At 42.9% G+C, this 27609-nt stretch overlaps 1 protein-coding gene across 28 annotated transcripts in view; it reads right to left on the minus strand.

Moving 5' to 3' along the window:
- mef2aa (myocyte enhancer factor 2aa) overlaps positions 1-20783 on the minus strand; it is a 156258-nt gene extending 135475 nt beyond the window's left edge. For 6 of the 28 annotated variants that reach the window (XM_088641391.1, XM_088641394.1, XM_088641392.1 and 3 more), the window contains exon 1: positions 11560-12049. The gene's annotated coding sequence lies outside the window, so the exon portion shown is untranslated. Of the gene's footprint in view, positions 1-11323; positions 11419-11559; positions 12051-12113; positions 12345-20522 lie in introns of those variants that run through there. The other 22 variants (XM_088641397.1, XM_088641395.1, XM_088641393.1 and 19 more) reach the window with 13 other exon arrangements.
- Between the last annotated feature and the right edge of the window lie 6826 nt (positions 20784-27609).

Here is a 27609-nt window from a genome sequence, read left to right on the forward strand (position 1 = left end):
GTGATGTAGCACAACTGACTAGAAAAAAAAATGTACTTGGTGGACAGGCAGAAATAGACATTCAATAAAAATACACACAGAGCAGCCTCTATTACCCTGCCAAGTGCCGTAAAAAAGATGTCTGTCCCTGAGAACTGTTGCTATTTTTGTTTACCAGTGGGCCAGGAATACTTCACTGGATAGGAAACCAGAGGGGAAAAGAAAAATAACACCCAGACACATATACATCATTCTGTATCTCTCACTCCCTCCTCATTTCTTTAATCCCATATCTATATGGACTCACAGACAAGAATGCCAGAGTCCTGAGGAAGCAATAAACCTTGCTCCCCTGATATCCCAGTTCAGTGTGTGCCAATAAATCACTGAGTGTAAAGATAAAGCTCCCTCTATCAGTGCTTATACCTGAACAAACATGAGGCTGTACTTTTGTTTTAAACAAATCTCCTGCAAAGAATTCTCAGCTGATCACTGAGAGTGTCTCACAGAGTGAAGCGTCCCAAAGCGCCTCGAAAAGCAAAAATAAAGGATAAACATCACATTTAAAAGGGCTTGATTGTGACAGTCAGGACTACTTCCTCCCAGCTCCGAGGTCCCAGGGTTCCAAGTTCTGTCCGTATTCAGTGAGTTTTCTCAGGGAGCTCTGATTTCTCCCCCCTCTCAGAAGTGTGGTGTGTAGATTCACAGGTGTCTCTAGAGTGGCCCCGGGTGTCTGTCCGGGATGCGCTCACTCCTACATTTACGGGACAGGCTCCAGTTTGGCGCTGTCCTTAACAGGAATAAGTGGCTTTCAGAGAACGGATGGACGGATTGATTTTTCTACTGCTATCAAGCTGCTCTTAGAAACTTGCCTGTTCCGTACTCTGAGGATCAATGTCAAGGTTAAACTTCAAATTCAGGATTCTTGACTTTTGTAGCAATTATAATGTTGAACAAATGTTGTATGTTTGAAGGGTATGGTGCCATTTTAAAGGGGAGCCGGCGAGAATCAACTTCTCTTATTTAAAATGCGAGTCCTCCATTCCCACCAAGTTGGACTATGATTTTGACATGAAAAAATTCTGAATCCATTTCTCTTTTGTGAGATAAGAATGGGCTTTTTCAACTCTATAGTTACTTCCTTCTCCATCAACTTTGGTCACTAGCTCTGATTGGCCACTTAGCATTTCAGCCATAAAAATTGAAGACTTAAAGTCAGAAATTAAAACGCTAGTGGGCTTAAAATAAAGATTGGGTTTCTGTAAGCAGGCTGCAAAGGTATGAGTTTGACTATTATCAACCTTATCAATTACACTGCAGAACAGTAACCCAGAGGAGGTCATAGTAACAATGGAAGTCCAATGTCCAATACTGTGAGCGATCTGGCATAACAAATTCTGAGACAAAAAACAGCCAAATTAATTGCGCAGCTGGCACGTTTCTGAACTTTATAGAATAATAAATCTCAGTCAAGTCTAGAGGAATTAATTATAACCTCAAGCTAAGGGGGAGAAAAGTGATATGTTCAGCCCAGACATATTGGCAGTAGATCAAGCAAGGAACCTTGTAAAATTATTTTCCTACAAGAAGGCCCAGCACGCCCTCAACAAAGTGTGCTCTCCACAGCAGAACTGCACTCCAGTATGACTTCTGCATTTTCCACGTAACCTCACTTAAAAAAGGAACGTCACAAAGTAAAACAACATGAGGGGGGCGCTACTTCCAGCACTCTCTATGACTCGTACCAAACGTGAGGTCTCAGCACTGCCCACATCAAGATCTTGGAGAGCTGCAAGTGTAGCCAACAATCTGCCAACATACTGAACGACCAGAGAATATAGCTAACACAAAAGGCATGAGAGCGCTATAAGCTTATGCTTCCCAGCACTTAATTATTTCCCACAATGGTCAGAATGGACACGATCCAGCCTGCAGGAAGACAACTGACAAAGTTAAGAACCAGTTTAAAAGAGTTCGCCGTGCAATGGACTGGATCATTTTTCTGAGAGGGTTGTACACGGCAGGAAGTGTGGCAATTATGGTCCACCTCCACTGTCAGATGGCTTATTAAGTTAAATATCTGGCCTCTGTGTCTTGGGTGCCAAGCTAGGATAAGGTGAAACAGATCAGACGAACATAAAGCATAGTTAGCCAGGTGGTGGGGTGAGTTCAGTCACCTTGGCTCTAAGTATGAATGAGTATGTGTACAATAAAAAAGTCTGTGAGTGTGTCAGATATTTGTCTAAGGTAGGTTATGTTTCTGTGGTGGTGTTTATAGTACAGCTGCAGAATTATCATCAGGAATAAACAGAAACATCTTTGCTGTATCTCCTACAACGTGATGTACTTGCAAATAAACTGTCAATCATGTAACACATCTTAAAGTTTGCTTTAAATGCCAATCTCTTTCTCCCTGCATGGCAGGGAACGACGGCAGTAATGTGTAGTCTATTAACACACATTGCAACTGACAGAAACTGTTACTTAGTTAAGACAGCGGATAGCTAGCCAGCTCTAGATAACACCACAAAGTGTGAAAAAAAACGAGAAAATCTGCAATGCCAGTAAAGTGCATTTAGTTATGAATGCTGAAAAATAAAAGAGAAACTGATGAACAGAACTGAAGTTTGTTTTCTTTTTTTATTCCTTTGACAGAAAGAAGGCATTATATGTGATCTTGAAATCACTGCTGGGAGATTCACAAAGCAGCATCAATACACAATTTACCTATTACTGTACATCATATGGCCAGTGTTATTAAAGGTATAATTTTCTCCATCAATGTAAGATTCCTATAGTAATAAATGATCATCAGGAACAATTGCAAGGATTTGTTTCATAATCTTTCCCTCTAGGAGAAAGTTTAGCCATTCATTTTACACAAAAAAAGAAGAAAGCCTTACTGAATGGAATAAAATGTTCTTTTTTTCAAAGTCCTCGAGAATCTCTGTGGGAGCCAAGTCACCAGAGCATCTTTAAAACAGCCTGAGCCTCTTGGTGAGGACAATGTGGACTTGCTTTCTGCTGGCTTGAAAAGAAATTCTGCCAGCCTCCTGGTTTGCTGATAAATCTGGTTACACATAGACCAAGTGGTTTTATTTGTATTTATTTTAAATTGTTTAACTAAGCTAAACCTAGCAAAGGCATCATTCCAATGGGATGCCTTTGCAGCAGAAGCAAAAAAAAAAAATACTTCCTCCCTTCTGCGTGTGAAAAAAATCTACAATATCCCATCGACATGTGGTGTTGATTTTAAAAAAAATCAAGAAGACTATTTGGAAGAAAAGGTTTAAGTATTCCAAAATTCACGCATCATTTTTTCCATAAGAAGACCAAGTGAAGACCAGTACATAGCAAGATTTCTTTAGAGGTGGGTGGGAGGTGAGGAATTTATTATGTACTTATTGCTTTTAAATGAAGTGAAATGAATTTTCCAACCTTTTAGAAAAAGCAAGCTACATTTTTAAGGATTTAAAAGCATATAATTAAAAAACATAATTAAGTTGAAGAATGAATTAATTTCTTACATTTATGATTCATGAAAAAGTTCCAAACATGTCTTGTTATTTTCCATTCTTTTGGTAAATACTGTGGTTGCTTGCAACATTTGGTTATGCTCTAGCAATTGGTTTTCTAACTAACTGAAAGTAGAATAACAAATGAACTGTAAAAATAAGTGGCATTAAAGGTATAATAATGAACAGAGTGCAATTTGGTTCATTTTCAGGATTACAGGTCTCATGCAACGTCACTGCCTCGGCAATAAGAGAAAGGCAGGTTGCATTGCTGGCACTTACAGTAGATCTGACACGTCTCTTGCACACTGTCATCTCCCATGATCCTTAGCGTCTCAGAATGTTGTCACACTTGGTCCTGTACTACAAAGCTTCACTGAACACAAGTCCTGGCTGGTTAGAGGTTTATAAACAACTGGCACTTTGACAAAACATGTTCAAGCCTAACGACCATACAGCCTAACTGATACTGCGTGTTAATTTATGATTGACCAACAAAAGATTAAATACAAATAAGCCCGGTTTTTAGAGTACTATATACTCATTAGATAAGTAACACACCCACAGCAGACCTTCTGTACACATCAATAACATGTTCATCTCTTCTGGCATTTCAAATAAGCAGACACTAGAGCACAGTCCTGGAAATCAGGGTCACTGCAGCAAACAGTAAAGTACATAAAGTGCAGTAATGTAGTGTATAAAGCAATAGAAAGAATTACTGAAATAAGCTCTTTACAACAGCCACTCACAGTGCCATTCCACAGCTTGATTAGTATATTCATTTTCCTCAAAAAAGAAATCTAATTTATTAGGCAGTTGGAAAACCTCACACAATAACAATTTAATCCATCAATCAATCTGGAAAATTCTGATAGTATGTAACCAATAATCCATAAAGCATTCACTGCCGCAGGGCAGTGTGCACCCTAAGCCACAGATTACGGGTGACAATAGAGGCAACATTTTTCACACAGCATGTCTTCAGAAAGCCAGCTCTCAAGAGCAAATCCTGTCTGCTTAGCTTTATCAAAGAGGGAACCACTACTGCACATTTCATTTTTTTCTAAGAAAATGGCAAACCTCTGCAAACTCTTCATTAGAGTATATATGATTTGCAAAGCAAATTTTGGGATCTTACTGTGCTATTAGCTAGTTTTACACCATTCACAAGCCTTGTGCCACAATCTCCCCATGAGCCCCAGCACAGCGGATCTTATATGTAGCCTTTAAATTTCTACAGGCCTTGAACAATTTAAAAATGATCAATTAAACAGGTGGGCTAACCAATTAAGCAATTTAGAAATCATATGACAGAAAAATCAGAATAGCATTTTACCCTCAAGGGCTTTAATGTTCTCTTTGCTGAAACACTTATTGCTTAATTGATCGATTGTTTAAACAACTATCCTAATCTTTAACACCTGATTTGAGGTGACCTATATGAAACACTGGATTGGGGTTCTCCAGGACCAAGATTGGAGACACCTGATATATAGCAATTGTAACCATATTAAAACCTGTTTTAGATTAAAATAACACATTATTAGGTTTTATGGACAGTAATTATGGACTATGTTAGCTACAATCCTGGCGGTTTTAAGAAAATCAAAACAAACCGTGTTCCTAATTTAATCAAATTGCTACCCAGCATGAGAGTAGCATTAATTTGAAAACAATACTGTATATACTGTACAGTACATACAGAGTGTTCTACTGATGCAACAAAAAATGCCTTGGTTATGATTATGCTCATTGTTTGATCCGACAATCGACTGATCCGATTATCAGAAAGATGCTTATTCCTGGTAGGGATCACAAGAACACAGAGCCTGTCCTGTGAATGCAGTGCATAAGGTGGGACTACGCTCTGGAGGGGATGCCTGTCCACCACAAGGCAAACACACACATTCAAGAATACACAGACAAATATAGACTCAGATTAACGTTGCTAGTATGTCTCTCGTACTCTGGAGGAACCGAGAGCACCCAGAGTGAACCAACACAGAAACCAAGGGAGAACGTGCAAGCTCCGCACAGAAGGGCCATGCCAAAATCCAGCCGTCAGGCTGCAGCACTAACTGCCACACCAGTGTGCGGCTGGTTTGAGCATTACTACTGTAATAATAAGCACAGGAATAATGAGAATATCAAGCAGAACAAATTATTTGTCTTTGCCAGTTCTGACTGCTGACAACTGATGACAAAGCTCCTTCAGAGGCAAACAAATCAGGATGACAGGCCAGTACTGCCCCTGAGGTCATCTTCATGACAATCTACCACGACCTGATTACCTGCCTTGCTAGGCCTGCAATTACTAACCAAAACAGACAGAGGTCAGAAACAAACATGGTGAGTGATTCATTTTGACGCAAAGGCCGATAGTTAAACCCCACACAGACAGAAACAGTGGCGTGGAAAGCAGTACAAGGAAAATATTGTTAACTCATGCGCGGCGTAAGGCTGGCTGTGGATCTGAAAGGACCGAAGCACGACAGCAGATACATGGCAGCGTCTCAGACTCCAGCCTTGCCGAGAAAGACACCTTCACACACAGGCTGGGGCTCCACTCACAGGGCACACAAGCCCCAGTCAAGGGATCCCGAGGCTCAAAGGAAATCAACCTTTTACTTTGCAATTAAGCCTTCTGTCTTTCCTGCATATTGCAACAGAGGGGTGTTTAATGCGTGAAGTTTTATATATTCAAAGAAAAACGTAAAACAGTTATATTGAATTCTTACAAGGAAAAAAGTAATACAGAAAACAAAATATAGTAAAAGATCACCATGCAGTCCTTTGTGAGAGAGAATAAAATGTCCTAATCCATAACCAACACAATGTATCATGCGCACATACTGTTTGAGACAGAATCTTAATAACATTCAAGGTCTATGGGATCTCTATGGGATCTCTGCCGAGTTGCTGTATCATACTGTAGATGACTATGTTAGCATGTTTAAATCCAAATTCCTGCCCCTGTAGAGAACTTAATGGTATTTTAAATATTTAGATTTTAATTTATCCTCTGAATATCTACATAAAAGGTGTAATCTGTTACATGAAAAATAGGGTATACGTCTGTTCCTGTATTACAGCACAAAGTATATAACCAAAAAAAGCACTTTATGCACTACTAATCATAGTACTTAATAATATTACAACTGCTCTCGCTCACTGTTAACGGGCATGCTAATTCTACATACCTGAGTGGAGTAACTGTGTTAACGCATGAATCAAGAATCGGAGCCAGAGCTCTTCAGCCCTCACACAACACTGAACCGCACCGCAGCGACTGGGCCCAGCTCAATTTACCACTGTTCCATGGCCATACGCTCTGCGCCATTAGCTCTAATGCTAAAGGGGAAAAAAATTCACGCATTCCTTATGGACGCCTGAACTGAAGCCTGAGATAACGCTGTTTTTGTTGGTCACTGGCACACTTTTTGAGAAACCGATCAAAGGCCTTCTCTGTGCACCCAGACACTCGAATAATGAGGAGTCTATTAAACCAGAGGCAGTTTTTCGTCTGGTTTGGACGATGCCGCTCACGAGTTTTAATTTTATTTATGCCCGCCACAACATAAGGCCAGTTTAAGCAAGGCCAGCACTGAGAACAATCTGCATCAGTGTGATGAGGGAAGAAAAGAAAACCTCAAACAGCAGTGAGAGCAAGAAAACCCTCAGGACAGTCTGGACTCCTTTTATTAAAAAAGGGGAAAAACAGCACCCCACTTCTAGTGTTTAATTCTTGCGTGATGCATTGGACAGCGAAGGGGTGTCTATAAGATGAGACACACACAGCATCAAGCTAGTGTTTGAAAAAGAACTCAGGGGGAAACGTGCAAAACGGCACCTTTTGTAAGGATCGCTGTTATCCTTTGCATGTTCACCATCTTAGGAGCTGCCAACAGGACAGAATGTATCCAATGAAAATGGGCCGCAGATGTGAGTAATACATTATTACCTAGGTGTCGATATTCCGGCAGGCTGAAGAAATCCACTGCAAGCCCCCTCTTTACACTCCAAAAATAATATACACTACAGTATTTCTTACTTTACTTGTCTGTCTCAGTAAAAGGGATTGCTCTTCAACATTTACAGAAACCCACACTGTCTGACAGTCTGAACAAAGTGACCAGAAACTAGCAGAGACCAGACGTGGTAAAGACCATTTAACACCCCTTCTTCCCAATTACCTCTAATATCTATGCTAATCAGTGAAAGGCTTTTCATTTTCTACTTAGGCCCAGCAAACAGAACATGACACAATGTTACATTACTTACATACACACCCTGCGTAATGCTAAAAATGCCAATTGTACAATTATACATTTTCTATGGAAAGGACAACACTAAGCCAAATAAACATTGGTCTATATACACGTGTGCTTTCCACAGTTCTGAATGCTCAGTTCTAGGGTCTGCATACAGGAAGACTGACAAATCTTCTGTATCATCTTCCCCAAGCTAGGTGTAATGACTCACTTAGTGAACTAAGGCTTGGGACAGTTCTTAACCAACTGACCCACTACCAGCTGGAAATACTCCTCAGTACTCCAGAGCAAATTCCCATCATGTAGAACTAGGACCCCTCTGGCCAGCAACACAAGGAAAATCAGGCTCTGTGTTTGTACTCTGTGAATGCCAGATGAGTCGAAGACTCCCGTGTGATTCAGGCCTATATCGGGCCTGTATTCAGGCTCTGCTGTGCTTCTGAAAGCTTCATTCTCGGTAAACGGCTACTGTAAACGGATATAGGCCTGAATCCGTATAGGATTCAGGCCTATATCGGGCCTGTATTCAGGCTCTGCTGTGCTTCTGAAAGCTTCATTCTCGGTAAACGGCTACTATGCCAAATTGTGTATATTTGTATTTTTATGCTTCTATCGGCATTTGTTGAAATGGGATAAAACAAACTCCTCATGAGGCCCTCCAAACTGTCTCTTTTCCAAGACAGCGGTTTGTTACAGTACATCGCACAGACAGGTGACATGCGACAGACAAGCTTATGCACAATGATATCACAATTGAACAAATTGTATCAGAAGTCACACGGCTACTGTGCCAAATTGTGTATATTTGTATTTTTATGCTTCTATCGGCATTTGTTGAAATGGGATAAAACAAACTCCTCATGAGGCCCTCCAAACTGTCTCTTTTCCAAGACAGCGGTTTGTTACAGTACATCGCACAGACAGGTGACATGCGACAGACAAGCTTATGCACAATGATATCACAATTGAACAAATTGTATCAGAAGTCACACGGTAGTAAGCTTCATAGTAAAGATCTGAACACCCATAGCCTGCAGGAAGGCCTTCCTGTCAGTCATCCTCCACTCCAGAGGACACCCATCAGTCACCCACTAACAGCCCCTTCCAGTACCTGCGTTATGGTGGAAGTGAGACTCAAGGTGCACCGCAGCTCTATAGCACAACTCATAATTTCTGTTTCAGGTAGATGAAACCCATTTCCAGCTTCAGAAGCCAGAGGTTTAAATACATCAGAAACTGTAAATCATTTAGTGACTCCAAGCTGGGTGTCTAAAACGTGACTCATGTCATGCTGGGAGCAGTTAAAAACAACTTACTCTATGAGTGACTATTAACTTTCTCTATCATGCACTGTGCAATTCCGTGCTTCTGCAGGAAAGTGGATAATATTTTAGTGCAGCCATGTGCTGACTAGTGTATATCCCTTAAGAGTCTGCTGCAGCCAAGATCTACACAAGAACACGGCGCTCTGAATCCGACCACACTTTTAAAGCAAAAAAAATGGTATTACTGCACGACCGATTCAAATACAATTCTCATATCTGAATCCAATAATAATAACTGCACACACGCAAAATCACGAAGTCGCACAGAAGGGTCTTGGCGGCCAAAAAATTCTTAATGAATTTTAATACCAGGTTAGCTCTTTCTCCGCACGCTATACTGTATTAAGCAGCTCTATTCCACAAGTAGCAGAGAGCGCTTGAGAACTCGGAAGGCGAACTTCACAAGGAGCTCATAAGCAATAGCTCTAACAAAGGGCCCCAGTCACTCAGCCCGGGTCAAATTTAATAAGGAATTCAGTGTTTGGTTTTGCGAGTCGGTCTGTCTCTGTGTGTATCTCTACTGTCTGTACTTTTTGGAATAGACATTTCTCATTAGACAGACAGGAATAGTTATCTGCCACCGTGTCAGGCACTAAAGAACCATGAAGGACTCATATATTACCTTTGAGATATCTGTACATACAGGTAGTCACAATACAGAAAACGCAGGTGTCACCTACACAGGCGCAGTCTGTATCGAAGTCCCAGGGGGAGAGCCAACAGACAAGCGGGTAATGTTTTCACAGAAGACAACCCGCGAAGGCAGGAACCGAGGCGTGTATGGGGGACACACTTGTTAATTTTCCCATAATTTGCTTTGGACTCGCTTTCAGTTCTGAAAACAGAACTGTCGATTTCACAGCTAAGGGCTCTAGATTTTGGTGTAGGAAGGTAAATTAGGCAAGGAAGCAGTACAATGATAAGCAGGTCGGAAAAATTAAACGCGATCGTTATGACATAAATAATACGGTGATTTTTCATAGCCATTGTAGCACTGCAATTGTATTTTACAACTGGATTTGCCAAGGTTTGCCACGATACAGTAATATGATAATTACCATGATACAGTAATACTACCCGTCATTGCGTTTTATGTACAGTAAGCCCTACAATACACTCATATATAGAGAGATTTTGATATTTATCACTGCATACCATGGTAACTGGATAGGTTTAAAGGTATATTGTAAAACCAGCCACTAAGAGTTTCAGATAATCTGAGATAACTGGAGAAAGAAAGTATTAGGAACTTTCCGCTGACAGACCTATCAATATCTTTCAGCGAGCTGGGCAAGTCACACGAACATGCAACAGATTCTTCTCAGTTCAGTTAGCTAAGCGTGATACAGGTATGACATGTACAACGTTAGTTCATGATCTGCACAACACGCACTTGCTAATATTTCCAGCTCGAGCATTATGCTTCGAATACTGTTACAATGCAAATGATATTTTCCGACGTTTTCTAATCAAAGCCAGCCTGAGGTGATTTAGACTAATACGACACAAACCCTCTTTATTTATGCCGTGGGTATTTTCGAAAGAAACTTTAGTCGATCAGTCCGCACAGAAGCGGCTACTCGGCGCCGTCAAGGCCGGTGATTCGGGTGGCGCGGTGTGGACCTCAGTGCCTCCAAGAATAAAACATCAACGTTTAAATCGATGTAAACAAATCACGAAAATTTTTCCCAGTTCATGAGCTATAGGGACTATAAAATGTTACTGAATGCGTCACCAATCGGAGACTTTTCTTCTCGAGACAAGAACAGGAAGCATCAGACCTTTTTGTAACATTTTATCATCTTAACATGCAGACGCCAGCCCTTCATCTTAACTCACTGCAGTACCACCAGGCGTTAAAATGCCTATTAACAAAGTTTAAAACAAAAAGTTCTGTTCACTAGTTCCGACTGCTGTCGTCTTGCATTTACACCTGCGTCTGGATTTAAAATACAGTACACGGTACGCTTCTTCTTGCAAGTCTTGGGGTCAACAAGCGACAAACTGGCTCACATTGCGACCCCCGGTCCTGAGTCAAAGATGAGATTTGCAGAAATATCCATGGACAATTTTCCGCCATGCTAAGATCACAGTGTAGTTTGTTTATACTTCCCAACAAAACAACACTGAGCTGTCACGGGAATCTTGGAAGATGACGGGTGCACATATCTTTGTTTGTTTTGTTTTTTTTATTTTAAAGCTCAATTGCCCTATCTGGTACAAAACATACCGGTGCCGTGAACTCAGCGTGTAGGAAAATCATCCCTGGATATGGTCCCACAGTACCGAGAGTGATTATCCCAGGGCAGGACAGCAGCAAGTGAACTGCATGGGAAAATGAAGTTCAAGTAAGCGCTGACAGCATCTCTCCGTGCAGCCCCGATCGCACAATCACAGCGCCCGTCTCCACCACCAGCCCAACTTTTATTTTATTTCTTAAGGAAAAGCTCATCAAAGACCACGTACCTCGGAGAAAACAAGGCTCGTTCCTCCGTGGGGTGTTTTGTTTTGGGTTTGTGCCCCCTCACGCCTGTCTGTTACAAAAGAAAAACTGCTATTTTTTATTTTCTTGTTCTTTGTTGTTGTTGTTGTTGTTGTTGTTGTTTTGCTGAAGACACGATCCGTGAGACATGCACAGCCGCGCTGCGCGCATCCACCAGCTCGGGCTGTCAACTCCCCCGCCCCCCCCCGCCGCCGCTCTGCCGCCCGAGCGAGCTCCCTACACCACTCCGTCAGAGGTCGCGCGTCCCCCGACGGGCATTTTAAACCGGCGAAGGGTTCGATGACCGTTATTTCCCCCGGCCAGCCCGGTGCACAGCTCGGTGTTTTTCTCCCGCTTTCGCTCGTCGCCCCCGGGTAGCCGATCAGACGGTGCACTGCTGGGTGTCTTAGCCTGCTCTGCCCCCTCTCCACTCTCCACTCTCCGCTCTCCCTTCCTCCGTCCCTCCCTCCCTCCCTCTCTCTCCCCCTCTCCCCCGTCCCCCCGTGTGGTAATATTGTTGCTATTTTTTGCTACTCACCCTTTTCTCCCCAGTCCCTGACTGGATATAGATACACCGTATCAATGGCTCTAATAGATACAGTGTGACATAAACGGACTCGCACTCACATTGATACACGGCAGCTATTTTTAGGAAACTGACAAACTCCGGAGAACCAGCCTCTTGTCACAGGCTGGCTCCTCCCTCCTATCTGCCGGACAGCGCAGCCGGAGCCAAACTCAGCCCTTCCTGCCTTTTCGGAATTTCAAGATACGTGTATATTTTGAGGGAGATAGGTATAGATGGCTCTTCCTTTATTTTATTTTATTTTTAAAAAAAGACTGTAACCCACAACTTGCCCGTCACTCCCCCCCGCCTCGTCATTAAAAGTGTTTTAAAAGGCGTGTCCGATGGAGTTAGCTTCTGTGCATTGTTGTTGGTCGTAGCTCTATTTCTTTTTCCTGTTTGAGATTTATTACATTTTATGGGCGATAAAATTGTGTGGAGTCTGGGAGGAGGCGGAGGAGGGGGGGGTTGCGCTTGGAAGTGAGGGACTATTGCCAATGATTTGTAAAAGTGCAGAAATTAAAAACTCTCCCCGCTGTCAGTGACGTCAAAACTAAAAGGAGTATTCTGTGAGGCAGCCAAGTTTACGCGTATAATAGTAATACTCTAAACTTTATCCTTTAGGAAGTACCAAATTCGAAATCAATGATGCCATAAATTCCAGCCGATTTTTTAAAAGTCTGATTGGCACCTGTAAGTGGACATTTTTAACTCGTTAATATTTTTTTTTATAGAAAGGTTGCCTTTTCCCAAGCAATGTAGTTGTGTTTTTGGCTGGCGCTAGCCCCTTAGATACCATTGACGTCATTGGCCAAGACTACGGCAACAATAGGGTCGTCTTTAGTTGATGGGCGTCGGTGAAGCCCAATCACGGGGCGCCGCCGTCTGCGGTTGCCCAATGGTGTTGGAGAGGGGGCCGGCCCGCCGGCCGCATGCGGCTCCGTCACGTGCCGGTGCAGTTGCTGCCTGGATCTAAGGAAGAGGTGTGGCGCGAGAGACTGGATTGTTTTTGCCGGGATTTAAAGCAACAGCTTCCGATTGTGTTTAAAAACCACCGTAAAGGAATCCGCTCAAAAAGTTCTAAAAGAACAAGATTATAAAAGTGCTTCTTCACTGCATTTCTCTGGGCGCCTGTGCTGTCAGAGACCGATTCACTCTTTAAGATAGTGTAGTTGCATTGCCTTTGTACCGCTTAAGGCCCTGTTGGCTTTGTTTTTAATGTGGTTGCATTAATTAGTAATTAAGATATTATGTAAAGCATGTCGGTGATCACCCGGAGCTGAACAGTACCGTATTCCCAGCAGAAGCTGCGTGTTCACCGACTGCGGACTGACACGCAAGTTTAGCTGCAGTTTCCTGTGATGCCTGCTGTGGAATCTGTGACGCCAGATGTGTGAACTCCTACTCTTCAACTTCGACCCATCCCGTCTCCGGAGACGAGCACACACACACGCTGTCACGCTCTAACTCGACACAAACTTTTTCCACGCGTATTTTCTTTGCTTCACGTGGCATTTGTCTACCGTGTTCATGTACCTTTTGCGGCGATGTCTCATTTTATGTCAAGCTTTCGAACAATAATAAAAAAAAAATGGAACTGTGTCAGCTTTTCTAAGGGGGCGTCAAAAAGCAAGAGAGCAGTGCTTGTCCACTGCGCCGACAAGATTTCAAAATAAACATTTTGTTTCTGAAAAAACCGAACTACAAGAACTGCTCTCCTTCTAAACGTTATTGGATTCAAATTCTGTAGCTTTCTCTGTTGTCCCTTCATCACTGACGGCGTGACAGACCCTTCAAAACCTAAACGTGTCAATACATTAAGTAAACAGGTAGAACAAGTTTTATGTTATTTTAATACTGTAGTCCAGTTATTAACACGCATTTCTACGGAGAGATGTACAAAAAGTATAGTTTCTTCAAGTCATACCAACACAAAAGGCGTTACAGGTATCAGGGCGACATTATCACGTTATCTGAATGTACCATCTCTCTCGGCAAACGAAAGGAGCTCGCTTCTTAAGAAGAAACGTATTTACTTTTCTGTATGTCTGTACGTTTCAATTTTGGAAAAAAACATTAACTTCCAAATCAAGGCAAGCAGCCATGACTAACAAATAACACAGTTTCAGTCACAACAGAAACAGAGATGTTGGAGGTATCTGGTTGCTCTGATTTCTATATACTGTAATACAGGGCCTGACACAGCTGCCCACCCACAAGACTGACACTAATTCTCTGCCTGTAGATTGGGGAGGAGGGCATATTCCCTTGCCTGTAAGTAATATGTTTAAATACCGCATTTCTGGTATTGCTGTGGCTTCGAAATAGTAATAAATGGTCCAGAAGATAAAAGTAGTCAGGAACAGGACATAAAAGAAACAGAAAGGTGATGTAAAGAAAATAATATTATCTAGTTTTGCAATGACAGATGTCATTATAAATATTGATTTTGAGGCTAGATAGGAAAGTACATACCAGGAGCTAATGATAACGTGTAATAACAAACCTTGTTTTGTGAGATGGCTCCCAACTTCAGTGACAGAGTTTTCTCATCAAATCAAATTTCGAATTGACAGGGCTGAGACCAGAGGCAGGGAGCTCCAGTCCCGAATTCTGCATTTGTGATAAGAAATCACATCGTCTGTGTTTTCCAGGTCTTAGTCAGGTGCTAATTGAGAGGAAGCTCTAAACCCTGCAGGAACCTGACACTGGACAGGAGTTTCCTATTCATGGTCAATACGGCCATTGAAGATACAAGCTGTCCCTGGTGGAAAGCTTGTAAATGAGATAAACATTGCAGGTACATTCAATGCCCCCTTGTCCTAAACACGGTTTTGGAAAACTTGCTGGAGTTCATCTGGAGTAGAGTACTAAGTGGGACATATATTGCCCTGGAGCAAAAAAACAAAAACTTTGAAAGTCGTCCTGAAAATATTTCAGGTGAAAGTGCACATAATCTAGGTAGGGAGCAACCCAGTGGAGTACCCCTGTCTTCTGGGTTTTATTCCAGCTAAGCCTGTTATCAGCTAAAATGATTGAACGTTTCATTAAGACAATTGCTTAACATTTAACGGTGTGGATTCCAGTCTGCCTTTCCAAAACAATCCTATTCATATGCAATTTTCCAAGAAAGTAAACCATATTCATTCCAAATCTGTTTTGGCTTGGTTTCAAATCTTGCCCTCTCTTAGATATCTAAACTTCCCCTGATTCATTATCAGGTAGTATCGCTAGACACTACCTCAAACAGCTCTGCAGTACACATTCCTAGTTTCACAGTTAAAATTCCTCCCAGCCACTTAAACAGTGAGAGGAGCTCTGTAACAGTTCATTCTAGTTCTGAAATAACACCTGCAATTTAAGAGCTCAAACTTGTTTTAAAAATAGTTCAGTTAAAGATTCAAGAGCTCAGCAGGAATGAAACAATAAGACACAAGAGCTTAAGAAAGGGAAACACCGGTGTACATTACGGTACTGTATATCATACTGTAGGTACCCTAGTTCACAGTTCCCCGATCCCTCACACCTGCTGGTGTGTTCATGTTGAGCTCACAGCTCGACCATTCAACTCTTTAATTGCTTGACAGTTTTTTTTAAAACATATTGAAGGGGACCCTTTAACAAAATCAGTGGGACATATTAGACCATCCTATATGTTGTCTACAAGCAAAGAATTAAGGGATGGAGTAGCTCACCTCCTCCAGTGGGAATCTGCACTGGTCCCCTCTGGGTGACAGTAAAAAATCTAGCTTATCGTCTTCCCTGCTGCATTTTCACTTTCGAATGTCATAGCTGACTGACTATGTCTTTTAATTGGGAACAACTGCCGCAGTACATGTGCCTGAAATATGGTTTGTGCTGACCCCTCTGTTGGCTGGTTGTTACTGAACTTTGCTGTGTTAAACAGATGCGTAAACAAATTCCTCTGGGGGCAAATTATAACATTCAAACCGAACTGAACTGTTTCATAAGGAACCTATGATATCCAGCTCTCAGACTGAAAAAAAAAATGGCAGCTCGATTTAGGGTCACGTTAAGTTCAGATCTCAGCTGAGTCTGAGTGTCCAGAACCATGACTGGGAGCTCCTGCCATAGTTTCTTCCAATGAGCCCCACACATCCAACAGGCTTCTAGCCTTTTAGGACAGCAGCCGGGAACAGAAAATTGAATAAAAGGGTTAAATTGACAAAGACAAAGTTTAATTGGACCCATTTCCCTATTTGCAGCAGGTCCTGAGCTGTTCGTGGCTAAAAGGAGTCATGAAAAGACGGCAGACTGTGGTGGTGCTGGAGATGCAGGATCTCTGGGAGCTTCAGGTGGTCCACTACAGTTTCGACGACCGTGGCGGATGACATTTGTGCCAACAGATACACACCGCTGCCAGTCTTAGTGTGGGAATCGCGATTCCTTAGTAATGAGAAAAAGCGACTTTCATGATAAAAAAAACGTTGCTGAAGATAAAAAAAACATACAGGCATTTGTTTTTGAATCTACGGCCACCAAATGCCCTTCTCGTCTACCATCACACAGGGGTCAGCCAGTCCCCTTACTGGCAGCGAATTAGCGTGGCAGGACCAGGGAGAGATGGAATGACTGTGCCACCTGGCGCCCTCTACCCCAGTGGAAAAGAAAGACTTTTATATGTTCCCGAAATGATGAATCACAGCTCCTGTGCAGAATTTACGTGCTTTTCCAGGCTCAAGAGCCGCTCTCCTCCTAACACCCCCAGCAGCTGTCTCTGAGCACACCCATATAAATAGCAACACGATACGACAGGCGCGCTGCATGGAAACCGAGGTGGAATTAAACAATTAGCGCTATCCTCAAGGCTTTTTATACACTGCGGCAGTCTAGACTTTGCTACTTTTACAGTAATGCTGAAGGCAGAGTCGCAAGGCACACCTTTGAGAAGCCGTTCAGTAATTCAGCACACATTCCAGTGTTCAATTCCAACTCAGAAGAAGAAAGGAAACAGTTCAAATACACAGAAAAATATCCCATTGCAGTTTGGATTCTATTTGTGTTGCGATTTACGTAGATGCATTGAATCTGCATAAGCATACCATTTGGCATGACCTTAACTTCATTAATGCATTCATATAGATCGTGGCAAAACTGTTAGCCAGTCACAATGACTGAGGTCTTGTTTATGAGGATCTCAATTTCAAGAGGACGGATGGATAATGGAATGGTTTTATTAAAGCCCATTCAACACCTAAGGACCCCCAGCTCTCAGATATTAGAAGTAGCAAATGTTGAGGGACTGCACACAGTCACATGCCACATCTGTGTCAAAAGTAACTTGTCATGCAAATACAGCCTTCTGCTTTTCAGGAGTGTACTGGGATGTTGATATGCACACATATCACCACGAAGCTCGTCAGAGAGGAATTAAGGGTGATCAAGTGCCGTGGGCTGTTTTCAGACACAAGAATTTCTTACGCAATTTAGTGTTTGGATTGCACGTTAGAAAATGCAGCATCTTCTTAGCCAGTGCTTTTCGTTTGTCTTTGTTTTTATTTCCTCTGGTGGTGCTCAAGCAAATTGAAGCAAGTCTAAGTATAATTTTCCATATGTCCACATCAAACTGACCCTCGATAAGCACTGTGCTGAGACCAGAATATCAGCTGAAGACAGCTCCAACTTCATCACCTGCGAGACTGAACAGTTTTTACTATGTCGAAAAGAGCTACACATTCTGCTGCACGTTACTTTATCATACAGACCGGCAACAGCCTTTTTCTGCCTCATTTTGTTCTTTTGTGATGGGCTCTCCGCAAGCTTGTGGCCGAAGAGGGTTTCATTTGCCACTGACTTCACACAGGATCTTGCTAAATAAGGCGACACTTTAGTAACACATCCACCCAGCCACTTAAAATCTTGTCTTTACTGGTTATTTTAGAGCCTTTTAGATGCATACAGTACAGAGCCCTTATCTCCATAGGGGTACACAGGCAGGTCAGTTAAAAAACTGATACTTCAAGTTCTGTACTTTTTCTTACTGTGTAATTTATGGCATATAACTGCACGTTTTCTAGTATTTTTAACTGGTATTGGATGTAACTTTTCACATTTACCTGTGTTCTATTATATATATATATTCTTCAGGAGGCTGACATAAATACTCCAGAGCTGCAGTAGTTTCAGAGATCTAACACTTGTAATGATCATGTTTTCATCTCAGCTTAGTTCCTAATGAGAGGAGAAGCATTGAGAGTCTTAGAAGTTTCACATTAGTTTACGGATATATTTTTTTTTAATTCTTACAACACGCAAAGAAGCTCCCCAAAATCTGGAGACAGCTATTCAAGTCGATCGTGTCCTTCATTACAAATATAGTCTGCTCAAGCCCACGCCCTGCGCACACACCCTGCACTCTGCCTATCCGCGTTTCCATCCCAGGGTGGTGTTAAAATCCCTCATTATACCAGCCCCCTTGAGCGAATGCACGTTCGTGAGATTTGCTTCTATATATCTCCGCGCCTCTCTCCCCCGAACCGTATCAAAGCCGAAGCTACTTTAAAAATAGTTTGACCAAGGCTCGGAGCCCAGAGCCAAGCCCCAAACAACCACTGGCGCTGGACCCTGAAAAACCTACCAAATCCCCCGCCATCTGGTTGACAAAGATTATCGAGAAGGGAGCAGATTTAATTCCGTTGAATTTCCAGTTTACAGGGCGCCCGCTGTTTACTCACCTTAGTGATATTACAAAGTTTCCCTATCGGTTTCTTTTCTCTTCGAGCCTAAAAATACGTACATCTTTACTTTAATTTTTTTCCCCGCATGATCTTCGAAGCTCTTTGCATTCCCCCAATCCACCCTGTTCTGAAAGCGACGGGGAAGGGTGAGCGGTGCACATTTAACATACAGTACAGTCCGCGTCGGATCGTTTGTACAATTCAAAAATACTATTTAACGACTGTTGGGAATTGCAATCATTGGTGTGAAGTGTAATGTAATAGAATATTGTGAAAATATCTCGTTAGTTCTTAATTTTGGGGTCCTGCTGTCCTGTCTTTGATTCACGACGAGGGTACCGATGCAGTCCTGCTAGTGAGATTTACAGTATACTGAAAGGAAAGTGGATCGCTACTGTATGTTAGATTCATTCATTTAAAATACCACCGAGTATCTCAAATCACCTTAAAACGTCCCGTAAAACATAAAGTCTTAAAATTACCTGCAAGGCAGTGCTTGAAAGTAACGAATTACATTCAACACTAACGGTGCAAGTCTTTCATACTGTATGTTGCCTCTTTATTTACAAACACAAACTTTCAAAGCAAACTTTAGGTATACGTTGTCTAACGTTTTATGGGGGGAAAGATCAGATAACATCACTTTCTAATCTGAACTTTTCTTCCTGTCTTTGTTCTCCAAAAACTATTCTACTTTTCTATGAAAATGGTACAGTATTACAATGGGCAGAAGCGGAGTAGTTTTATATATATATAGATCAGAAAAGGCGTTTAGAAAAGCAGGAATATACTTTTGTTCGTATATTCCCCCACAATTCTAAATTTCTACTTGTTAATCATCTCCGTTTTTAACTAAAATCTCGCACCGAGCGCGCCTCCCGATTCAGTTTTCCTCCATTTTACACAGCGTGAGCAGCGCCGAGCCTACAGGTAACAGTGTGCTTGTCAGGTGTCACTGCAGAGCGGGCAACACAGAGCCACAGACACGTTTGATACAGCCTTTCCAAAAGGACGAGCGGGATTTGCACGGAGTTTGGGGGGGCTTTTGCTAAATTAAACGGTTGATTTCCTAAAAGCACAATTTCCTCCCCGACAGGTTCGCGGATAAAGGATTATTCACTTCGGGCTTTATGATTTATTGGCTAAGCATTCGCAAAACCTGGGTTCCCAGCCGCACGGTTTTCATTTACCGATTTCAGACCGCATCGACTGTTGATCGTCACCTTTTTCTGAAACGGACTTTGCTGAGGTACACAGATACCAGGTACTCAGACACCTTGTTAAAGTCCTTACTCCTCTCTTTGGGAGATTGGATTATTTCACTCATGCTTCATCCCGCTGTACCGGAGCAATATCACTCCGTGGGCGCATTTGCCCACACCTGCTGCAAACACGCCCCGTCGAGGCCAGCACACCATTCTCCGTTGTGAGTGGTCCCTGACGTGCTGCACACTGCCTGTCTCCAGCTCGGCCGTGATCTCATGCACTTTGCACGCTGTGTTGGTCTTCTGCTGCCCACACATGCTCTGAGCCCAGGCTGCCACAGATAGTATGACCTCGTTTCTGGCTTCCCAAGTTAATGGCAGATCAGTCAAAAGCCCGTCATCTCTTTCTCATTTCTTACTCTGCTTGACCCTTCCCCCTCCCCCCTCATCTCTCCGAGACGAGCCCGAGTGCTTCTCACCTGTTGGTCGTAAAACTGCCTTCACAGAACCTGCTGTGCTACCGGAGGGGTCTTCAGGCGGGGTTTTTTTTTTCTCCAGCAAAGGGGAACCTGTCTCTCTCACTCTCTCGCTCTCTCTCTCTTCCCCTCCCCTGCTATCTCTCATACATCAAAGCCAGACCAGCTGGCTTTGGATAGCTTCCTTCTCGCCCTGAGAGGCCTGACTTCACACCCTCTGCCTCCTCACTCGCTCCTCGGTCTCTCTGCCTGCAGGGATCAGGGGGACAGCAGTTTGAAGGACAGGATCCCAGATGCACGTAGACATCCCGGGCATGCGTTGTGCAGCCGGGCTGGGCTCGGGGGGCTTGGCTGCCCAGCCGGCACTGTCACTCAGCAGCGTGGAGGGCTTGTTTCTTGTTCGTTCGTATTAATATTATTAACATCAGGGTTGCGACAGGGGCAATGCAGGGCAAATATCAGACGGCTTTTCTTATTTGACTGACATTGTTGCCCTGGCCTGGACATGTTGGCAGGATAAAGTCTGGTTCTTCCCCGAACTGGATGGTGGTTGATTGGACTCAATGTCCAAGCTACAGGAAAACCTTGAAGTTCTCATGTTTTATCTGTGCTTAAAGTCCGATTATCATGAAACAACCGTGGCAGTAACGATAATATTACAGGGCTTTAGGGAAGTTAACCACGACGTGATATCATAATTATATTATCCAAGGATATTTTTAATTTCATCATGGATCATTGATCATGGTACTGGTTTATGCTACAGGAATTGTGAGGCAGAAACCATTCTAGACCACAATGTCTCAGTGTTTATTATAGATCGATAATTTATTCTTGAATTTCCGGGGACCAGTGTGGAAATGCAGGGCACTGAAGGTGAGAGGACCTGCTTCGCCCTTGGAATAATGAGGTCCGACACAAACTACAAAGGCACAAAGTGGAACCTACTTCCTAGGGAAACCTCAAGAAAAGAATAGACCTTTTCCTGCTGATCTTTCCGGCATGTTCCTATACCTTTCTGATTATTCCAGCAGGTTCTCACCTGAGTTTTGGGATACAATTCATCCAGTGATGACCAACTGACTGCTTCCCTCCTGCAGCGTTGTAGGTGTTCATGGTGGAACTAAAGTCATCTTCAGTTAAGAAGGATAAACATTCTTTTGAAAGCGCAGTTTCAAGCAGGACAGTTAATGACTGAAAAGCATCACAGCGGCACGATGTACAGTACACAGTTTGCTACACAGGCTGCCTCATAAGTCATGATATCATTCCATCAGTGCACATACAGCATCTGTCAGCCCCAGCCCCTCACGCCCCAGCCTTTTCTGAATGGGTGGTGTGTTTCTGTTTCGAAATTGCTTCAGAAGAAGGGTTTTTTTAATGTCAAGGAAATGGAACAAACCATCTAACCACTGTGACACATCTTGTCCATCTGTACTGGAGCTGGGGTTGTTAGCCAGCCTGCGCGCACCTACTGTGCTGCCCTTGAAGAGCGCTCAGTGACAGGTTCACCAGTGAGAGCCAGCTTTCCAGATTGAACCCCAGACGAAAGAGGTTGCAGGTCCCTCAGAGTATTTTGGGAGTTCAGAGTTTACTTTTATCCCCATGAGATCAATGGACTCAGAATTCCTGGATTCTTCCCATAACTGTCCTATCCCCACAGTCCTTCCCTTTACCTCACCTTCTGTTTGTCCAGGTTTTTGTTCCAGCCAGCAATGGATGATTTCCTTTAAAATCCATTTCATAAGCAGTATGGGCAACCCTTCTGTTTTGAAATAAACAGGGACCAGCATGCCCATGCATTATACACTCAGTAAAAAAAAAACATAAGTTAAGATAAATAATCCAGATCTGTCTGGATCAAACATTTTGAGTGGTAGGGGAGGGATACCAGAACAGACCTGGGGAAATATGGAAATAACCCAAAATGAAATAGCAGAAAAAAGGGCAGATTTTGGGGGGACTATTGTCAGGATTTTAGACAGGGGCACAGCTGTTTTCATCAGCCTGGCGCAGGACCATAAATAGCTCCAAAAATCACTTTCCTTCCAATTAGAAAAAGGAACAGGGACTGTAAAAATGCACTGTATGCAACTTTTAAAAATCTTCCTACGAAAAATGAGGGCTTCTATCTAGCACATTTAATACTATATCGAAATGATGCTGGCTTTTATAAATTAGGACAGCTGTTGTACACAAAAGGCATAGATCGCATTCTTGCGCAGGATTTAGAAAGCACTCAGCCCAGCCTGAAACCCACTGTGAGACAACACTTCATTACCCAGAGCTCATTAGGAGTCTTGTCTCCCAGAAGAATTCATCCAGGCTTTTGTTTTTTTCTACTGGGAGACGCACGTCTGAGGATTCAGTTTATTCATCTCTTTTCTGCACTCTTTTGTTCATGTGTTCCCTACATTATGTTGCTGATGGACTCTCGGCTGTTGTTCCCCATATCCACGGCAAAGTGGGAGCAGAGTGGGGGGAAAAAAACAACAATCCAGGGAGGGCGAGGGAGAAAGATATCGCCAGAGCAGAGCCAGTGGAGAAAAACAACAGCAGCTTGCACTTTGAAACCTGGGGAGTTGAACTCCATCTCTCACACCTGAAAACTGAACGGGAGAGCCAGTCCCTCCTGAGATCAGAGGGTAACGGCGTTCCCCTGGTGAAAGAGCTCCGCTTCACTTCCAAAGAACAAACAAAACCCAAGATGCCCTGTGCATTCTGTTTGTCTTATTAGGGAGAATTCTGAGCGCATTGCCCACAAGGGTGGCTCATTGTGATACAGAGATACGAGCCGTAAATAACTCATAGGAAAATAAAAAAGGTGCTAGTGACCCCTCCTCCACTACTGAGATGAAGTAATCAGAGATTAAGATCTACTGTACTTCTTCTAAAAGTCAGAATGGATTAAAAAGTGGGTAACAGGCCACCCTCAGCTTCCTACCAGCCCAGGTCTTGTGGAGAAAGCCAAGTATGAATGTATAAATATTTTATCAATATACAGTATGACCTTCCCAAAGCACAGAGAAAGGCTTCACATCGCACTGATTAGGACTATCATTTTTCTTCCTGTGAAAAATAAAATAAAATAAAATGTGAGCAGAGCCTGAGGCAGAGTTTTCTTTTTTTCCCTTTGACATTTACAAAACAAACCAAAGTGGAACTGGATGTTGGTGTTAAGAAAATACCAAGTTGTCTCTGAGCAAATTTTGCCAGAGCTTTAGCTACTGTATCTGTATGAGGGGTTTAAAAATAACCTCCGTGTCTAGCAGCCTGGCTCTGCTTTCTCATTACCGACTGTAATTAACACTAACCATACCCTGCCAGCTTCGCATGACGCACCAGACTCTACAGAACTTGTTTCTTCTACACGGGCTTTGTTGAGGTTTTAACCAAGTTTTATAACCAGAGTTTCAGCACATTTCTCGAGCTGATTTAAAACTGTTTTGTTTGTTTATTTGTTTCTCACAGACTGTGTCATCTAGTCTTACAATGGTAATCAGAATCTTGACACAGAAATTGTAATATTTTTTAATATCGTGATAGCCAACACTCACACCATAAGAAGCTAACGCAGGCAGCATGGTGAAATGCACTAAGGCATTAAGTGGTATTCTGCAGGGTGACTTGTAATGGTTCTATCGTTCGTTATGCTGTTGAAAGTAGATTTACAGTTTGCAATAATTGTTGATAGGAAAATTGCCTTAGTGTAACCAAGTAGGCAAGGTTACCTGCAATATTGCTGAGAGAATCAGAGATGCACACTACTGATATTTATGGTGTAAATGCTGTAACTGTTACAGAAGTCTTGATCTCTTCTTTCTAGCTGAAGGACTCACTGCCCAGTGGAAAGATCTGTGAACCTACTTTCTTTTTTAATAAAAATCCTGACCTGTCTGGCTAGCAGAATAGTTAGCCAAAAGTCTTCAAGCGATCATTACAAAAATTGCTGACTATTACTTCCCGACATTTATTGATAAAAGATAAAAGAAGGAATGAATTGCTTAGTATGAAAACAGACTGATAGCATTTAATAAAGAACAGCATCTCCAGGTAAGCAGCAAGCATTCTGAAAGCAGACTGGAAGGTTTATGAGAACATGAAGAGATTAGATCAGAGGGTCTTACTAATGGCTTAAGCTAATTCTTAGTGAGGAGTCTGGACCCAGAGGCACTGTCTCTGTCTTCATGTATTTTCATATTTTTTGCTTTACAAAAATAGAGGTCAAGGGGCTTCAAACCACAGCCTGTGTGTTTGTTTTGAACATGGGTGTTGTCCCCAGTCGAAGTAAATAGTTCCTAGCCACAATCTGAGGTACTTAATTACCTCTATCATTCTGGGAAGCTATAGCTCCATTTTAAATGGGCCAGCTATACTGCATTTACTATAGCGAGCTCATTAAAAATTGAACAAGGTCAGAAATGATACTCTTGTCTTCATTATTCATTGTGCCCTTAATTTCAGGTATTATTTCATTAATCTTATATAAGAAGGCTGTTTAATAATTTACCCTGACATTTTGTTGTCAGGTAACATTATCTACTATTTCTATGGCTGGCTGCCAATTAAAATTACTTAAGACTAAATGAAGACTCTGGCACAGACAACACAGATAACATTCAGTGTTCCGGACTTCATTGTCTGTTGGAAGTAGCTTTGTATCTTCCTGAGCCTTAAGTGTACAGTTAAGTTATTTAGTTCAGCTTTAAGACCTATTCCCTGCATGTAGGGATGAACAGGCTTCAGGGTGGAGCAGTGATCAGGCCTCTGGAGTCCATGCTGGAGGGTTGTAGATTCAAATCCCAGGTGAGGATGGTCATGTTGTACCCCCGAGCAAGGCACTTTGCACCAGCAGCTCCAATAACTTCTCTGCCGTATAACCGTCTCTCTCGCTGCAAATCCAAATTTAAACCTATAGAAAAACATACAGGGTGGCACAGTGGTGCTGTGGTTCTCATTGCTGCCTCGCAGCACTGGGGCCCTGGGTTAAATTCCAGACGTGGGGTGCTGTCTGTGTGGAGTTTGTATGTTCTCCCTGTGTTTGTGATGGTTTACGCCAGACGTTCTGGTTTTCTCCCACAGCCCAAGGGCATGCTGGTAAGTTAATTGGCATCCCATCCAGAGTGTATCCTGCTAGTTGCTTGCCGGGACAGGCTCCGACTCCCCCCTGACCATGTACTGGATAAAGAGGTTAGAAAATGGATGGGTGGATGGAAAAACATACAGAAATTAAACAGAATGCAGTCTTTAAAGTGCGATACACATTGACACAACATTGTGGCATATGGTGCTATAGATGAGGAGCATATGGAGAAAATAGAACATTTTATTCTTATCAAATGCCATCAAGGCAAGAGGGGAAATAAAGTCTTTCCATTTGCTTTGAGAGGAAAAAGGAATAATAGAAGGACTCTTGTCTGCTTCAGAAACACAATGTTCCCCTCGCTGTATGTGCTGCTATATTTCAGCAGGCATGTCTGAGACGTGTTAAAGGAATCACACACACGTGTTCTACCCGGGAATCCTGATTCTAAAGGTCTAGGAAAGATCAGAATCAATAGGAGAAAAAAGAGGCGCAAATACATTAGCAGAGAACGGTTGGTTTACAAGCGAGGGAAGGCCATCTTCTTATCAGAGGTGATTTCCCCTGAAACAGAAAACATACCGCGCCATCACAGATCTGGCAGGGGACGGGGCATTTATTGACACCCAGGCAGTAATGAGAGGGAGGCTGATTGCCTTTCTTGTCAGGGCGTCTGGGAGCTGACTTACTGAAAGTGTGCTGGGTCAACCACCAGCACACGACACCTGCGTTGAGGTCAGACAACAGCTGAGGGGGATCCTGTAGGGACTTTCTTTTAAAAAATCCCTCTAAATTTTTTTTTTGGGGTTGATGTAGTACAGCAGGTTTTTACAGGTCAATTCAGGATATCACCTTGCTTAAGGCCTGGGATACCTGCCCATATGGTCAAATGAAGACGTTAAGGACAGAAGACTCTGCTGTCATTAGGGCCTGAGGCTGTGGAAACCATGTTCAGCATATAGTCCAGAAAAACTGTGCTGATATGGTTTCCTTGTGTAAAAAATAAAGAGCAGAGAGCTGTGGGGTCTGGAACTGAAAGACCCCTTCAGGAAGCAGCTGGATTGGTAAGACTGGCTGAAAGGCCTCTTCTCTTCAGTTGCATCCACTGTAATGGTTTCAATGAGGGGGTTTCCGTGTGGCTCGACCAGTAAAGTCACTCACTCGGAGGGCAGCTTGCAGTACGCAATCCAGGTGTCGCAGGTTCGAGCCTGGGTCGTGTCAATAGCGGGACGTGAGGGGGATTTCCTGAGTCGTGGCTCGTTAGCTCATCAGCACAAGGGTGTGGGCTGGCGTGAGAAAGCCCGGCATCTGCAGGCCTGGGCGTTGGTGAGGGCCGGCTCTCCCCCTCTGTGGTGCTAGGCGGCAGGCAGCGTGTCAGGAGATGATTGGCCCAGCAGCTGGCCAGGTCACAGGGGCTTGTCTGCACCTCCTCATTCCTGCGGATGGAGGGGAAGGCACCGAAGTCCAAGGCATAGAGACACGGTGGGAATTCCTGTCTGGCAGATCTATAATAAAAAACTGCTTATTCTCAATTTAAAAGTCAATAATCACTCATGCATGTTGCAGCAGTGAATCTGGTTAAAAAAATCTTTTAACCATGTCTTAATTCATGTTTCCCATCAGGAAAGGTTGTAACCATAATCACAAACTCTCTTATTCTCACTCTCCTTCAAGGAGACCTCTTCTCGTCTGTAGCCTTTCTTCTGTTCTTACATTGCTGTGTTTTCTACAGCTCCGCCACCTCCTCTTTAGGTACCTCTGTAAACCGATGGCAAACAAAATAAATACGCTATCCAAAGAAGAATCAATCATTCGCATGCAATCTAAAAATCTACCACAGCTCCCTGCAAAGAAGCACAGGCTTAATTGACAGGATTTGGTGTGGTTGCGATTAAAAAGAAGCTGCAGCAGTGACCCCCGTTTCTCGCTGGCAGGAGAGCTGACACCATCCCCAGACTTGGGATTGAAATGCCGTGAAACTCAAGGCAGCCTCTGTGAGTAACCGCG

Source organism: Lepisosteus platostomus, chromosome 7 (genome assembly GCF_059453375.1).
Source record: "Lepisosteus platostomus isolate fLepPlt1 chromosome 7, fLepPlt1.hap1, whole genome shotgun sequence".
Lineage (NCBI taxonomy): Eukaryota > Metazoa > Chordata > Actinopteri > Semionotiformes > Lepisosteidae > Lepisosteus > Lepisosteus platostomus.